This window comes from Sturnus vulgaris, chromosome 4 (assembly GCF_052056855.1).
Source record: "Sturnus vulgaris isolate bStuVul1 chromosome 4, bStuVul1.hap1, whole genome shotgun sequence".
Classification (NCBI taxonomy): Eukaryota; Metazoa; Chordata; class Aves; order Passeriformes; family Sturnidae; genus Sturnus; species Sturnus vulgaris.
Window position 1 is genome coordinate 10,433,524 of NC_142246.1, and position 13,491 is coordinate 10,447,014.

Below are 13,491 nucleotides of genomic sequence, written 5' to 3' on the forward strand. Positions count from 1 at the left end.
ATTATTCATTCTTGGCCAGCTATAAAGCAGAGCCTCCCAGGGATAACATCATTCACATTAACAGAGGAATTGCAGGAGAAGAACATCATTTTCTAAAGGTGACAAGAATGGAACAAGTACTGCATGCTGAATTCAAACAACAAAGAAGGTTTATATAAATTCAGCTAAAGAATGGATCCTCCCCAGGAACCCACTGTTCAGGAAGACAGGCATCCAAGGATCCAAGTATCACTTTGGAGCAAAGCAGAAAAATGAAGCCCTACTGAAGCTAGAGGCTGAGTCTGGCAGCAAGACTCCACTTGGCATGATCAGGAAGAAGGAATAGAAATGAAATTAGAGCACAAGTAGCTGCAAGCTTCACTGCTCCATCCAGTCACTGAGTGAGGCATCATGCAATCCTATTTCTTGGGAACAAGCTACTTCAGCATCAGAAAGATGCAGCCAGACCACCAGCCAAAGCATCCACAAAGAACGTGACTCATGTAACCAGAACATGCCTGCTGATATTTACACCCTTTTCCTCAGTGGGCTTTCACATGTTTCTAAATGGTATCGTAAAGCCACAGGATAGATTTTTCTTTAGTCCTGTCATTTGGATTTAATCTGAATTCCTCTGTGTTTATTCCAGCCATACTCATTAACGAGCTGCATTTATTATGAGTGTCCAAGGCTGTGATCTTTGGGAAATTTAATCTCATTTGTTTTCCAGCAGAAATTGGTTAAATCTGAAGCTGTAGATGAAAGGTGCACTTCTGCTCTGCTAAAGCCTCAGACTAGTGCCTGGCCACCTAGTAGCCACTTATGATCTGCCTTCAGTCTGGTCAAGAAATGTCTTGCTTCTCCATTTACCATGCAATGGGGTGTCCCAAAGTACATGCTTCTGACTTTTTTTCTCCACAATCCCACCTTCCAACACTTCTTGCCCTCCAAGCTTCACATCACAGATCCCTAAACCTGAGCAAACCAGGTACCAATGTGAACAGAACAACAGCTGCCAGCAGGGTAGGGAGGTACATGGGACAAGGCAGGATCTGTCTGTACAACTTTCCTACTCTTTTATAGTCATTGAAACCTTTACCCCAATTGAGCACTTCTTGAAAAAATAGTGAACTATATATAGACCGAGGCAAGTTATGCAATTATAGAAAATTAATGAGGTATAGTCACAGGTTGTACGACCAGCTCAGAGAATTAAATCATAACCATATCTACCACAAGGTAATGAAGAATGAAGAAATCTAGGCTGGATTTTGCTTTAATGTTTTCATTGTCCCATTTTGCCATTTATCCAAAAGTGCCTTTCACAGTGTTGAGGCTGACTTTCAAAAGATGCTTTTGGTGCTGCATCACAGTTCTCTATATAAAGCTGTGTGTAAAAATTCATATATACACCCACGAAACACAGGTGGTAACTCAAACGCAAGTAATTTGTATCCCTTCTCTCACAAAAGAACATTTTCATTAACATCTTTGGTTGACACTAAAAAACTGCCTGTCAGACTTGATGACCTAGTTATAAATGATTAAAAATACAGGCCTGCTAAAGGCCAAACTCACTTTGCCAGGGATCCATTTTTCCATATATAGCTGATCTTTTCCTTGAAGTAATGACAGTAGCTAACACCATTCTTTTCATTACTGTACCAGGATTATATGCAATACATTCCAATTTTCACACTTAGAAATTAACTACTTTTCTGCACATATTTTGTAAATAATAGTATCTCTTGTTGATGAAGATGTAAATATTTTAGTATTAATGATAATTTAGTTCCAAAGGAGGTTGTTTAAATTACGTTGTTGTATGAATCCAAAACCAGTTGTTATTTTTAGATCAGGATTACCCTTAATCCCAAAAATGAAATTCAGTGTTCAGATTATTCATTTTTTTCCATAAGCTCCTATCCACAAGCAAAAATATTAACCTGCACAAAATTTAGGAAAACAAACATACTCTGACTGGAATTATTAGAATTCAGTTGAATTAGAGAAGAGATACTGATAAAATTGTTCATATCTTCTGCATCAACTTCTGCTGGTAAGGGTAACATATATGCAGGTCTGTGAATGAACTTAGAAAGCTTGGTGCTGTAAGAGCAAGTAGGACATCTGAACAAATCAAAATGGATATAATCTGTTTAAGGAGATTCAGTCATAGAGCCTAAGCCAAGGGAAAAAAAAAAATCAGAATGAGTAAAAGAAAAGCAAAACAGATATATTCTTAGGTATATTTTCTCTGGGTTCTTCCAAGATGCACAGAAGAAAAACTCAAACCTCAAACATTTTAGCAGCCGTGTTCTCTTCTACAGATTCCTTTCCTATTTCTAATGTTTTCCTTAGCCACCAAATGTCAACCCATGTGGCTTTGAGTAAGTACTGAGAACAAAATAGTAAACTTCCCTGTAGCTAGGCCCCTCATCTACCTAGGCCCTTTTGAATGTTTATCTGGCATCTAAATGTATCCTAACTGACACAAATTGGCTCCCAAGAGACAAAGATTTCATAGACATTTACATTACATCTCTGTACTTTTATTATTTGCCTTTAACTATCATGTAAGTACTCCAAGACAGAGAAGCAAAGCTACAGTATAATTATCCTATTTATTATGCTGATGCGTTCTCAATTATTAAACTTTTCCACCTCAAATTAAAGCAGATTTAATGGCACAGAGCCAGAGAAAAACATTCATCCAATATAAAACAGCTTTAGAGAATATTAAACTGCAGTGCTTGAGTCACTCTCATTATTAGAGATCTTTTCATAAACCTATAATGCTAGTAAGTATAATGGTTAGTTGCTAACTTACCATTTGTTGATAGCAACAACTACAAGATGAGGATCTTCAAGATTAAAGATCTAGCACTCACCATATAAAGTTTGTCATCTCTAATTAGTTCTTACAATCGACATTTATGTGTAAATTATGTGTACTGACTAAGCACTTTATTTATAATTTAGATAAAACTATTTTTCTCATGCTCTTTGAGGTTTGACCAAAAAACTTCCTATTTGGTGCAGGATGTTGGCCATAAAACTTAATAATCTTCCTATTTTTCTGGACCCAGAGCCAACCTCTACTCAAAATGAAAGTCACTTGGTCAAGATGTGGCAGTCCTGAGGGGAGGGGGGATGCTCAGTTTCTGGGGCAGCAGAAAGAGGAGTGGCAGAGGCTGGACAGCTCAGCCCCTTCAGTGCTCCTGGACACTCCTGGGAGTGTCTCCAGCAGCTCTGGGTGCTGCCCCACGCCCCTGTCCAGGCTTGTGAGGCTCAGAAGGTCACTCCACCTTCCCTGTCCCTTCTCAGGGCACAGCAGGCAGAAAGGACAGTATCCAACAGCTGTTGAACTTCAGGTAGAAATGAGACACTATTTTTAATAGAATAATTCCTTTATCATGTTTTTCTGTGTGTTGCTGCTTCCTTTTCGCTGAGTGTTTTCAAAGCCCAGCTAATCAGAAAAAAAAACATACAGTTCGAGATTTTCCATGTAGGCTGAGGGTTGTTTTTCTCCCCTGCCTTTTTTTATTATCTTAAGAGGTATTGCAGATGACAGGAACACCAATTCATTCCCTTTTAAATGAGAATGTGTTGAAGGAGAAAACCAATAACATTCACTGAACCAGATTCTCTCTCTCCCTCTAAAGATATATTTCTGAGACTAGGACCTGGTATACAAAAATGTTATGATGAAATAAAATATTATTTAAAGTAGTTGTCTGAAACCTGTATGCAATACAATATATTTTTCATTCATCTTTTTCCCTCTGTGAGCCTCAGGACAATGTACTAATGACTTACTAAAGACCTGTCTTGCAACTATACTGCCCTAAGTTAATCTAGGTCATTTTCCCAAACTGATGCTAGAGTAGTTATTTTATTCCTTCCAGTTTCAATTAACATTTCACATCTTCTGTATTAGGCTAAAAGCATCTTAAACCCAAGTTCATTACAAACTTTTTCCTTAGAGAGTAAATCACAGACTTGATCTCTATGAAATTCAGTCACAGGAATGAATGTAAGAAAAAAACCCACACTAGGTTCTGTATAGGCAACCATTTTTATGTATTCCACAGAAAGGTAAGTAAATCTATAATCAGGGTAAACAAACTTAGGAATCTGAGTGCTTTCCAAAAATGGAAGAGTGACTCCTTTATCACGGAAGTAACTTTAGGTTAGTTACCAATTCTCAGTAAACAGTGTTGCAAGCAGTATCATTGTTCCCTGCTGGCCTGCAAACAAAACAGCCCTAGCAAGCTTCAGAGATGCAATAGATTTCTTTAAAAGCTTTTGCCCTCTTTATGATTAATTTCCTATATATCTCAGTTCACTGAAATATATATTCCATCCTCTCTTCCAACACAGCTCTAAAAGCACCATACGTCCAAAATTTCCGAGTTTAGGTAAGGAAAATTGGAGACTAAGATCCACAATCTCATAACTGCTTAAAAATAAGCATAAATTCTAGGGATGCTTTAGAACAAAAAACAGATCACTGTCAGAAAACTATAAAAGGCATCTGTGAATCTCAGTACTTCATTCAGAGTAGTAGATGTGACAAAATTTGGCCTGTGGCAGATAATGCAGAGGAATAAAGTAGAAGCTGTTGCTACTGAATTGCAGCTCAGCTGACACCACACTACCTAGAAGAGGGAAACAGAGCAGCACAGAAAATCCCAGCAGGTTCTCATAACTGTGACAGATCACATTTACACATATTTTCCAGTGATTTCATTATGGACACACCAAAGAACAGAACACTACCAAAATTACCCATTTAACTGGCTGCAATTCCAACACATTGACAATAAGCCCACAGTCAAATATCTGACCACAAGTACCTAAAAGAGAGCAAAAGAGGGAGATGTAGACAGAGCACAGGACTTCCCCTACCTTTTCCAGGTCTGATCCACTGTAACATGGTGGTAAAGAGCAGGCAGATCCCTGCCTTTCTCAGCTCTGCTCAGAACTGACTCCAGCACAGCTCTTCCTGTTTGCCCTTCTTATCTTTCCTGTTGATTGCACAGCCTGGCTTGGATGAGGCCAGTACAAAAAGTTGTCTATTAACCAATACTGTTAATTCCAAAACTTTTTTTGTTTTTAAAGAAAGAAACATTCCTGAGAATGGAGTTGAGCTACTGACGTTCATTATTCAGACCAGAAATGTATCAAGTGGGCTAGAAGGGCCATTCACACACTCCAGCTTTTCAAGGCAATAATTCATTGGGGTATTTTGCATTGGTGGCTAAAAGGCTCTAAGGGACACATCCAGGCTATTGTATTAAAAAAGCATTGTTTAGCAATAAGTAGCAAACCATCCTTCAGATATAATACAGGGCTTTGTCACCCTTTGCTTTGGATTGCAAAATTAGATTTCTTGTTATCATTTCGGCTGCAAAAAACACTGATGAAAATATTTTTGACAAAAAATTTACACCAATATGCTCAGGGTTAAATTGCAGAAGTGTATTATTTAGCAGATCTATCATGTACTATATGCAGGACTAAACTTCAGTTTGGGGAGCTGAGCAAGACGTATGGAATGCACACAGAGTTTATCTTCTGTGTAACAAGACTGATCCATGTGCCATATCCTAAATGACCCACAAAAGCAGTGGGGTTCGAGGTGATGGGCTGTCCCCACTGCACTGCTGCCCTCCTACAGCTCCTGCCAGTAGAGTACCAAAATCAGACCCTTCAGATGCCTTTGAGACCTTAGTTGTGACTCCTGCCAGCCCATCTCAGGGAACATGTACTTAAGAGTTGTTTTCAAATATTAGAAATCAGGTATTACTTATAAAACATGCTCTCATTTACCTTTCTTCATCCCATCACACCATGTAAACATGAATTATAAATTCTACTTCACACTGATTGGGCAGTCTGTTCCTGCAGTGTACTTGGGGTCTCTTCATCTTCCCAGAAATTATAGAGTTGGAAGGTACAAAAGTGATTGTGTAAATCACAACCAACCAATCATCCCAGAGGGAATTAATTTGACGTTGCACTATAATGCAGTACACAAAGCATACCACTTCAGGAGTAATTAATTTATGTAGTAACTATGCCAACAGCATGAAATGCCACATTTCTGCCACCACTTCACTAACTAATTTTTCCATGAGTTTCAAAAATGTCTAAGTCTTTCCATCACATTTATTTTATATGTATATTTAAAGATTATATTTGGTTACATTTTTATTACATCAGTTCTTCACTAGTGATTCTTTTTTTTTTCCCCATGTGAATAAAAGTAGTTTTGAAAAAACCTCAAAGAGTCATCTAAGCCTGTATTTTTACCAATGGATAATAATCATTTAGTCTCTATTTCTGAGTCCCAAGCATTGTAGAATTTACCACTGATTAATATGTCCCTAAAATCTTAAAAGATACAACTAATTTTTATTTTAGAGTACTGAAATTAGGATAGATGCAACTCACTTCAAGAAACATGTAAAAAATAGCACTAACTGAACTCCAGGCTCCTTAGCTCCCTTTTCCATATTATCATTAAATAGTTTGGGTTGGAAGGGACCTTTAGAAGTTGTCTTATCCAACTCCTCCCTGCAATCTTCAACTAGATCAGAAATCTTTAGCTTTTTCTATGATTTTACTCTGAAGTCATGCTCCATGACTTCCATCACATCACAGCCAGTACTTCAATTCTTGGTGGTATATATGGACATGTATTTTAAGTGGAAAAAGAATAAAAAAGTTGTAACGACATCAAAAGTTGACCCTGGATTTCCTGTTTTCTTATTGGAACAGTACTAATCTGCATTACAAAAATATAGGTGAATAACCTTATTAGACAGCTGCTCTCATGAAATAACTCCAGAGACCAGTATATTGCAGCAAACAGGAAAAAAACAGAGGTAGCACAGATTGGTTTCCATATTAGTAATCACATCCCTTATACTACATTCTGATTACTATGAATTGTGCTACCTGTTTCAGGTTTCCTTTTGCTAAAAATAGATTTCAAAGTTGTTTCTTCTAGTCAATTCTTTAACTAGTAAAATTACATGAAGACTTGATGGTCCTGATTATGTTGGGTTGTCCCTAATCTCTTCAGAATTATTAAAAGAAGCTGACAGGAGGCTGGGGAGGACATTGTGTCACATACAAGACACTTCCTCTAATTGTCTCTCTCAGGCATTGCTTTTCATCATCCTGTTTGTCTGCCCTTCTGCAATCACATGTTTGCCCGAACATTTTCCACTTCAGCAGCTTGTCTTAGGGAAAACAACTCATTTTAATATTAGGGCCAAGTTATACCTTCCACTATAACTATTATTCCATCACAGCTGGAGAAATACCTATGAAGGAACAGTCCACTGCCAAAGGGACTAACGCTAACTTGTAGAAACATTGAGGCATAACTCACTTGATTATTCACTGATAAGTGACAGAAATACCAGTTTTAGGTGAGAAGGGATCTTTCTACTAAATTCCTGTCTGATTTGCTTCAACCCAAGTCCAATGTATGTCAACAAGCTCACTGCCCCTTGATAGAACTGATCCTAAAAATATCCTGTTTGTTCCATGTTTTGCTGAAACTGGCATTCTCTGCTATTTACATCTAGCATGGCAAATTTGAAATCACATAAGATACTGACTGCTGTCTTAGCTAAATTACTCTTTGGTTCCTCTTTCATCTAGTAATTGAGGTACACCCCCTTAAAAAGAAGTCTAATATTATACAATCCGTATTGCAAAGTTCAAGAAGAAATATCAGTTGAGCTCCTAGATGCGAAAAACATTCAGCTTGAAGTACTAACTCACAGTGATAGCACTTTAGCAAACTTACCCAATTACATTAATTCTAGACAGATTGTCAGCATGCATGGATTTTAGTTGTGTTTTGTTCATGCTATGATTACACACAACTTCCACAGAAATAGGTTTATCCATATGTTTCCTTTTGATTAGCATGTTATCTCTCCACAGCAACTGCATATAGAACTAGCAAAAGTGCTTTCTTCTGGTCTGCTGTCATCTTTGCATCTGCCTGCTTGAAACCCAGATAGCTTTACTTCCCCCCAGGTCTTGAAAAAAACACCATCCCAGCTCCATAGCATAGGTTCAGAAAGGAAAAAGAGAAAACATGGAAAGATAAATACCCTGCACCCATCTGTACGGAAATGCTGTCGCCTTACAGTCTGCAGGAAAATGCTGAGTCAGAACATGCAGCTGTTACACCACTTACACAGTTCCTGAGCTATTTACACAGCCCACGACATAATGGCTAAGTTTGCTTACAATTGCCAAATGCTAATAATAGATGTTACCGAGATTGTTATTCCTGAGCACAAGGAGGACCATGGTACACACCTGACAGCTTCCTCCCACCTTTAGTATCTCCCAAGGGCCACTGCTGCTCTCTTGAAAACACTTTTATTTGTAGACCAAAAAGCCAACATGCTCCTAACCAAGGAAGCCCATATTCAAATCTCAGCAGGCAAAAAGAGATCCAGTCATAACTGGAGTCTCAATTCCATCTCAGCCACAGCATGGAACATAGGTCTTCCCACAGCAGAGAAGGAGAAAACTTCTAAGAGTCTCATTGGCTCAGAATAAAAATTACAATTATCACTTACCACTTAGAATCACTAATACTTAGATTAATAACTTCGCTTCTGTACTTTATGGCTGAGCACAATTTATTTTCTGCCCCATAGGAATAACAGCCCCCTCAAATCAAGCACAAACCTTGGAGTTCCATGCAGCACAGAAAGCACATTACTTCTCAATCACCCCAAACCAAATGTACTGAGACTCGAGTTTGTATTCACAAGCTTCAGCATAGGAAATGAGCTTTCCCTATTTTTCTTTCATCTTGCAAGAGGAACTTAACTCTTCTTATCTACTGGAATTAATAAACCACTTGGCAAATAGAGCCTCTAAAACATCCAAGTTTCAAGAAATTAGGAAATATATGCTGATAAGGAAACAATAATTCTGCTCATCTACAAACCTCCAACTATTAAAAGGAAGTAAAAAAAAATATCTGTATTCCAGGCACTTTACATTTAAACTCACACAGAACATACTTCTTTTTTTAAAAAATTGTTTTTTTACCCTTGATAGGCTAAATGCCTACCTTTCACAGCATTACAGGGGAATTAAAGGAAAAATAGGTACTTCCTTTTATAATTAGGTGAAGTGATTTTTAATTAAAGGTTAACTATTTTCAGCTGCTTGAAGTTTGCAGGTAAAAATAAGAATTTATTCTTAAGGAAACCTTCTTATAGGTAGCTAGGAAATAATTATATATTATAATCATGTATTGAATAGAGATTATTAGCTATGCTGTTCAAATGTATTGATCTCTTTTCCTTCAGAGAACTCTTTTCACAGGGTCACATGTCCATCAAGGTTGGAAGAGACCTTCAAGGCCATCTAGTCCCACATTAAACATTTAGAAAAAGGCACCACTCGAGGCTTTTTCCCAGAGTAAGATTTCTTGCTGAGGCTGTCACAGCTTTTCTGCTGTCCTTTAAAGCAAAGAAAACTATGTCAGTATATCTAAAACTGTTTATTCTGAGGAGTGGAGTAGAAAGCCAGAGCTCCTTGATCTTAAAAAAGAAGAGGGAGGAGCAGCAGCAATGAATATTTAGTTCTGCTTCAATTCCTTCTCCCTTCTGAGGATTTGCATAAATGTGTACTATTTGAAATGTATTTTTATATTTCTATATACATATTCAACTCTTCTTTACTAGCACTTTTGGGATGGATTAAAAGACTTTCAAGAAAGAAGCACTTACAATCCTTAGCCATACACTGAAATACTTAATTTGCAGAACTGAAATTTTACCCATCTGTTTGGTGATTCTGCTTAGTGCTAAAAAGTGCAGGGCCATGGAAATTTATTTATAGGAGCTTGAATATATGTGGAATACAGATATATCTGAGCTAGTTTGGCATTGAGAAAGTAAATTTTTACTTCCTTAGGCATTCAAAAAGTGGAGAAAAGATATTTTGATATGGATTCAGTAGAAATGAAGGCTTGCTTTTGACTTTCCTAATACTCTGTGGAAGAACATGCCTGAAGGAATATCTGGAAGACCAAAACCAATAGATAGCCATCAGGATAGAAACAATCACAGAATTTCAATTTATCATCCTATGAGCTATGTTCCATTCACTAGGTGCAACTTGATTTAGTGTCAGTAGTTTTCCCTTTGATCAAGGTAGCCCAAAATAGTCTTCCTATAGTTTGGGATTAGCATTTCCAGCCACCAAAGTGTCTAACAGTAGAGAAAATCCTATAGTGATACTTTTGACTTCAACAAATAACTATAAAAGTCTGACTTCACATAAAACTAGCAAAATAATTGGAATTTTTCCAAATTACTGCTGCCCTCTAGTTGAGACCTGAATAAGGGTTTACTTGTCCATTTTTTGCAACTTTATCTGCAGATCTAAGTTATAATTTCTACTAACAACTTTCCTCTCACATTTATCTTTTTAGACCATTCGCCACAGCTACCAGAACTAATCATATTAAAAGGTGTTCATAAACATAACAAGCACAAAATTTCTGCTTAAGTATCCAGACTTATATGCTTGAGATAATATTTCTTATAAGAATAAAATCTATAAAAGATATTTCAACCATCAGTCTTGAGAAATATGAGGAAATATTTTCTGTTTATTGAGACAATGGAACTTTTGTTAATATGGATCTGAAAATCATGAAAATTCTAGATGCTTACTGTCTGAAATTTGGCATTGGAGCAATCTTTTAATTCCATTTATGGACTTTTGATTAAATCAATTGTACGTGCACTGGCCACCACAGACAATACTGGTGCTAAGGTGTGAATGTAGGGGGGGGATGCTATAAAAAGATTCCTACTAAGTTTAAGGCTGTGCAGATAAACACAAAAATTTTAATAAGCATTACCATATTTTGGACTCACTTCAATAAATGCACAGCTTGTTTCATGTCCATGAATTATATTCAGTGATTTTTTTTTCTATTTTTTCCCATGTTTGAAAAAAAAAATTATGTTTCCATTCCTTCTTTTTTTTCTAGTTGACATCTGTGCATATGCTATCCACAATCCCCATGTAAACTTTAAGTTCTCTTTTAGGTAGGCTTGGTCCAGGCTATTTCACACACACTGAGACCTTCCCTAGTGAAGCCTGGAAAGCAACACTGGTAGTACAGGACAGCTTTGTTGAAGCTGGGGTCACAGAGAGAAATATCAGTCACAGCAGCATTTTTCTAGGGCCTGATGTCTCAGGAATGTTCACTGCCAGAGTGGGCTGAAAGTTCCTGCAAAGTGTCACACATCTTCCCAGGCAAACATGAGTGCTACATGAGAATTTTATCTCCTCAGAGGAGTTTATATTCTGCTGGCATGAGGCTGTATTGTATGGGGTCTTTTTTTTTACATAAGAACAGTGTTAGATATGCAGTGTAGGATAAGGAATGGGAAATCAGCACACATCAGCCTAGGCTGCAAAAAAGAGTTAAATTGACTCAGGGCCATGAATTGTAATATCATCTACTCCAAGGGAGAAGCTGTAGCTTCACATTAAGGGTGGTTTTCCAAAGAGTCACATTTGCAAGGATCACAATATGCTTAATAAGTGTTAACCTCTCTGGAACAAAAGGGACCACATTATTCTTCTTCCTGTTTACTAGAGAAAGCACAACATTATTTACACATTTACTGTCGTGTTGATATCAGTGGTTACACAGACCGTGTGACATTGCACTGAAATCCTTGCAAACTTCATCTGCCATTCCTAAATTAAAATTAAATTTTTTGCCAATGTTTCTTGCAAGTGTAGTGACTTTTATATTATTCATGCTTTGTTTTGGCTCTTTCCCAAACTCTTCTCTGCATTTGTATTTCTGCCCATTTCATTGCTGTAACCTTGGAGTTTGTCATCCTTATGAATTCTGTATGGATGCTCATCATTACCTGCTAGACTTCCTGCCATGTGCAGCAGCCTGCAATATAAAAATTTATTTGTTCTGACCAACTTTCCAAAAGCTGACTGCTGACATGAGAGAACAGTCCTTGATTGTCTCACTGTAACAAAGATTTCTTTCATCCCCAGCCATTGTTCCCTTTGATGTTATTTTACGCTTTCTGTTTTCAAAGTTTGCCTGGGAGTTTTATTTGACCTACTGATCATAATGCATTTAGGTTTGTAATGGGTAATGGATGTCTAAGTTATAGCTGCTGATGCAGTGTTTATATTCTTCCCGTGGTGTGAGAGGAGCTTTGTATAAAAGTTATTACTGACATCTTGATAGTGCAACTCAGACATCTTAATATAGTGGCATGTTATTATTTAATTATGGCTGCTTCACACTAATTCATTATTTATAAACACGTGTGCTTCTGGCTCGGTGAGTAGCTGGCAATTTATTCCCATTCCCAGAATCTCTTTTTAAGATCCCAGTTTGTTACTCTGCTGGAACTTCAGACTTGCCTTATATTTTATACACTATTAATGTCATTCCAATACAACAAACAGAGTAAGGTGGTGGAGAGGGAACTGCTGTCACTGGTTGCAAACACAAGGGTGGCTTATTTTGGCAACTGTCCCAGGAATTCTGTGATAGACTAATTTTAATGCCAAAAAGTTTATCACTCGATATGGAATTAGTCCTAAAATTACAGAAGTTCAAGTCTAGTTACAGGACTGTAACCCAGTCAGAGTATCCCAGCCCTGAATTCCTAAGAGGTATATGACACCAGAAAAATATATGTAGAAATGTTTTTAACACAGAGATATTTAGGGAGCTTTCTTCACACAAAAGAGAATCAGTAAAAAGCAAAAGAGGGGTCATGACAGCATGTCATGTCAGGTTCTTAATCTTCTGTGATACAAAAGAATTTCTATTCTTGAGTTAATAGGAAAATAACATATTTCTGTAAATTTATAGAATGCAATTGAAGGATAATTTGTCATTCAAAACATAAGCACTTCAAAACACATTACTGCAAATTGCAAGTTTTCTTTTGTCTTCCAAAATATATAACAGCTGTCGAAAAACAGCAGCTTAGATTGAAAATCAGCCTATAAAGTAGATTTCAGGTTAAAAAGTGAAAATTACTGTACATTCTTAGGAGTTTAAATTCAGTTTTCAGGACACACAATAGAACTTAATGGCATGAAATACAGAGCTGCACAGTAAGATTTACAAAAGCAGGTCTAATTTATGCGATTTTTTCTGGTTTTTTTTTTCCATGAGATATCTATTCTGGGCAAATTCAGAAGGGTTTAAGCAACTAATAGCACAGCTGGTACAAACTAACTGTTCTTTTAAGTTTCACTCCAAGATGGTATTTGACATGAAAATCTTGTGATACTGCATCAGCTTTGAACATCATGCCAAGGGAAAATTTCACCAGGTTAAACAGCTGCTTGGATTTGTAGTTTTCTATAGTCTGGATTAGTTTGTAAAACACTTCTGGCAACTGGATGGATAATGGCTTTTTTCACTTTTTCTTTCACTTTGTTTGT